Here is a 4,865-nt window from a genome sequence, read left to right on the forward strand (position 1 = left end):
GGCTACGGTAGGTTAGCCACGAGGCTTAACAGAAAGAAGATTTTATAAAAGCCATCATTTAGGATTTGCATGATCATACACATTCTTTCATTCATGCACTAATTTTGTTTGTGCTTAATATTTTCTGGGGAATTATAGTCAACTATGTTGTTCTAAGTACTGAAAAAATTAAGATAACTCAAATTTTCATGTTTCATGATTTACCTTCCCATCTGCCCTGTGAGCAGAACTATTATTAGGACACGACAACCAGGGCCTTACCCAAAGATACAGAAATTTAGAGGATGCTAACAGTTTTTGTAGTCCTTCAACAACATAGAAACAATTGTATCTCAGGTGAATTCTTCCTTGACATGACCTGCCTTTCTCTACTTCTCACATCCCCTAAGGAAGATCTTCCTAGCAAAACATGTAGTGTCCTTTGGTTTCTCTTTCCACCATCCCAGCTCAACTGAATTGGGAGTATATTTAGTGCTTCTTGCCACAGGAGGAAAAATGGCTAGTCATGCCTTATTCTTTGAGAAACATATTACTTCCTCTGTATGTACCTAGTTCTGATGAGTAAAGAGTATTTAAACTTCTCTACCAGCAAAAGATATTACAGATTGATACTGCTGCCTCTCCTAGAAAGTTTCCCTATCCCCTCCACAAAAAAATTATTTTGAATACATCTCTCCTTGGCAGAGAATTCCTCTATATCCATGCTTTTTATTTTTAACTTATGGTCTATTCACAGTGGGTCTTCAAACTCTGCCTTCCACAAGATGGAAGTGCTAGAAGGAACCTTAGATCTCATCTGGTTCTAGGGCACTGATTGCGTAAGTGACTTGTTTAGAAATGAAAATACAAAAGGGTGTAGGAACTTTCCCAAGAACATAGAGCTTGCAAGTGGTTATTCTCAGGTCTTCTTTCTTCAAGAGAAAAGAACATTAAATTTAGAGCCAGAGGTCCTGTATTCAAATCTCCAGTCTGTCACTTACTATCTGTCCATGGGAAAATTACTTAACCATTTTGGGTCTCAGTTACTCATTTTTGCAATGCGTGATATTGACCTGCCCTCCCTGCTTTTCTCCTTTATTTCTAGGGTTTGCCTCAGACTTCCATGATTTGAGGATGTCATAGGGCTTTGTTGGTGTTTGGTTGTTTCAGTTGTGCCGTGACCCCATTCGGGGTTTTCTTGGCAAAGATACTGCAGGGCTGTTCCATTTCCTTCTCCAGTGGATCCATTTTGTCAGATAATTGGAGGTTAAGTTATTTGCCCGGGGTCATACAGCTAGAAAGTGTCTGAGGCTGAATTTGAACTTAGGTATTCCTGATTGCAGGCCTACTCTATCTGTTGAGCCACTGGCTTAGGCTAGGATGCCCCTAATCCCTCACACAGTTTATTCGTCAAAAACTAGCTTTCCGATCAGGAAAACTAACTTGTACTGCCGGATTTTAGGCAAACCACTTAAACTCTCTTAATGCCAACTTTTTTTTTGTCCCAGAACTATAATTTCATCATTGTAGAGAGTTTTCTCATGAAGAGATTCCCTTTACCAATGCAAATCAATAATGATTCTAAAATGTTTATATCTAGAAAGTTACCTGGACACTGAGATTTTAAGTAACTTGTCCAAAGTCACACAACTAGTCTGTGTCAGAGTCAGGCAGTATTCGAACTGAGATCAGTCTATTCCCAAAGCTTGTTTTGGCTTTCAAGTAATAAAGATTGCTTACATTAAATGGCACCTCCCGATTACAAAATACTTTACATATCTATCTGCTTTGATCCTCAAAACAACATTCTAAGTTAGGTATTACAACTTGTACTATCTTCCTTTTGTCATTGAGAAGACTGACTCAGTGAATGGGCTTCTTAATAATACAGAACTGGTAAGTGATTAAAGCTGAAATTCAAGCACTAGTCTTTTGAGGGAGAATGCTACCACATTATTTCTACAACAAAATTGCTTGAAACTGTCAAATATCCTCTTCTTTGGAATTATTTGAGAAAGTTATAATAGTTCGTTATGATTAATGAGTGTACCATGCACTACAAAAACTTATCAGTCACACATCTCCAGGGGAAACTCACTCAGGATCATAAGATCATAAAATTTTAAATCTGGAAGGTACTTTGGGGATTTTCTAGTGTCTTCTTCCATTCACTGGAATAAGTAAATAGAATTAAGTTTCTAAGTGCAGTCTGATCTGAAGCAAAATTGATTAAGGCTCTTTTGAATTGAATGTGGACTCTTCCACAGGGGGATTTCAGCATGGAGCTGTTCTTTAGCTAATATGCTGAAAACTCTGTTCTCTCTTTGCCCAGATGGTATCTCCTTTCATCAACGACCTAAGCTCTCTGCTAGAAAGAAAAGATCTACTTTCTAGTAACTTGCCTGAAGCACAAGTTGGAAGACAGAGTTACTGAGATAAGCACTTTCTAGAAGGTTGCTAAGTTACATAAATCCCATCTGGGAGCCTCTCTTAATATCTTTCCAGTGATTAGTAAATCAAGATCTTACCTCTTATGATAGGGAAGAAGATGGGAAGAAGGGAAGAAGATGCAGACTTGAAGCAGGGCAATGCTGTAAAAGAAAATAAAGAAATTATATTACATAGTCATAAGATCTCCTTTTTGCATGTATGATGAACCCAAGGTGGCTAAGGATACAACAATGCCAAAATAAAACAAAAACAAAAAACGCTACAGATAAGACTGGTAGCAATTCTATCAGTCACAGCTAAAACTCGGATGTGTGGCTGTGTGGTCCCTTTCCTTACCCTCTCTGTAAATCCAGGTCCTTGTCACACTTACCTTGGAGCTTTTTAAAGCAAGACGAGTCAGACTCATTCCAAGAGCTCTTTTATAAGGATAGATATGGAAACAATGCAGCTGCCTGTGCTTTCTTAAGTCGAAAAAATTGTTTGGCAAAGGATGTTTTGGCAATCGAGAGTCCGAGCATAATTCTCATTCATATTAAGCATGTTTGGATATAATTAGACATATTTTTCTTATTGAGTATGTGAATAAATCTCCTCTGAATAATTTGAGAGGATGATATGAAAGGAGGAAGCAGGGTGGTGAGTAAAGTAAATATGGGGCCAAGATACCCGGCTTTTATCGACAATTTTGCTATTATCTTGCCAGATTTCTTTAGGGATACCATTTAATCTAAATTTGCGTTACACTGGCATCTTTAGCATTGTGTTGGCAAGATATATTTTTTAAAATATCTTTTGCAAGATTGATGTTGATCAGTCTGACTCCTTTTCCAGCTTGGCAAGATTTAGCAGAGTTCTTTCCTCAGATTTGTGGGAGAAAAAAAAACCACTTCCATTTGTTGCTTCTATCTTGAATGAAGCCAAATATTCTCATCCCCTCATGAGTATTCCAAGAATGTCCCTGCACAAATTTACACCACCCCTGGTCTCCAATCTATGGTTCATTCATTCAATCTAGCCTGGGATGATGGCACATACTTATAAACTCTTCTGTTGGGTAGGGGAGGCTGAAGCTGGTAGATCACTTGAGCTTGGCAGTTCTAAGCTGCAGTTTTCAAAGCCCATTGGGTGTCCTCGATATGTATGGAACAAATATGGGGAACTCCCAGGAGAGGGGAGCCACCAGGCTGAAGGAGCAAAGATTCCACAGGTCAATAACTGGATCAGGACCATGAGTAGTTGCTGTACTTCAGCCTGGTGAGATAGGGACACAATCTCAAAAAACATAAGCAAACTCACTTTCTCTCTCTCTCTCTCTCTCTCTCTCTCTCTCTCTCTCTCTCTCTCTCTCTCTCTCTCCCCCTCTCTCCATGTGTAATTATATATAAATATAATTTATATATTATGTACACATATTACACACACAAACATATATGCAGGGGTTACTATAAGGGAAGATATAAAAATAACAAAGACACAATTCCTGGTCTCAAGGAGTTTGTACTCCAGTAATGGAAATACGATAAGTACACAAATAACTATGCTAGGTGTACAACATGCTACCAGCATTCAGAGGACAGAGTAATTATCTATGACAGGGGGAGATGAAGGAAGGCTTCATGAGGTGGCTGTCATTTAACGTGGACCTTGAAGAACAAGCAGGATTTAGACAAGCAGAGATGGAGGGAAGGGTATTTCAGGCAAAGAGAATAGCCTGAGCAAAGAAGGGCCCAGAGGCAAGAAAATACAGGGTATGTAATAGGAATTGGGAGCAATCAAGTTCTACTAGAATATGGGATACATGAAAGGGAGGGTAAAGGATAATTGCTGTTTAATTGTTTTCAGTCGTGTCTAATTCTTTGTGATCCCTTTCAAGGTTTTCTTGACAAAGTTTCTTTCTTTCTTTTTTTAGTGGTTTGCCATTTCCAGCTCATTTTACAGATGAGGAAGCTGAGGCAAACAAGGTTAAGTGACTTCTCCAGAGTCCCATGGCTAGTAAGTGTCTGAGGCAGAATTTGAATTCAGGAAGATGAGCTTTCCTGACTCCAGGCCGAGCACTCTGTCCATTGCACCACCTAACTGCCTTTAGTCATCTAGGTATGGTCAAAATTTCATATTACCACAACTCTTTAAAAGAGATTTTGAATTCTTGTAGCTATTACGGATCTTTTGAATGAAATTTGTTACAATTCTGTTCAAGGTACCAGAGTGACTTCTAAAAGGAAATAATACTGGAGATGTGCCATAGGACTGTACCTAATAAAGTGCCTATATGTTTGGTTGACATCTTAAACTAAGCATATGCAAAACAGAGTCCATTATCTTTCAACAAAACTTTCCCATGATCCACCTTCCCTATGACTGTAGAGGGCAACAATGGCATCCCAGTAGCTCAGGTTCACAGCCTAGGCATTATCCTTGACTTCTTTCAATCTCTC

The sequence above is a fragment of the Trichosurus vulpecula genome, chromosome 4 (genome assembly GCF_011100635.1).
Source record: "Trichosurus vulpecula isolate mTriVul1 chromosome 4, mTriVul1.pri, whole genome shotgun sequence".
Lineage (NCBI taxonomy): Eukaryota > Metazoa > Chordata > Mammalia > Diprotodontia > Phalangeridae > Trichosurus > Trichosurus vulpecula.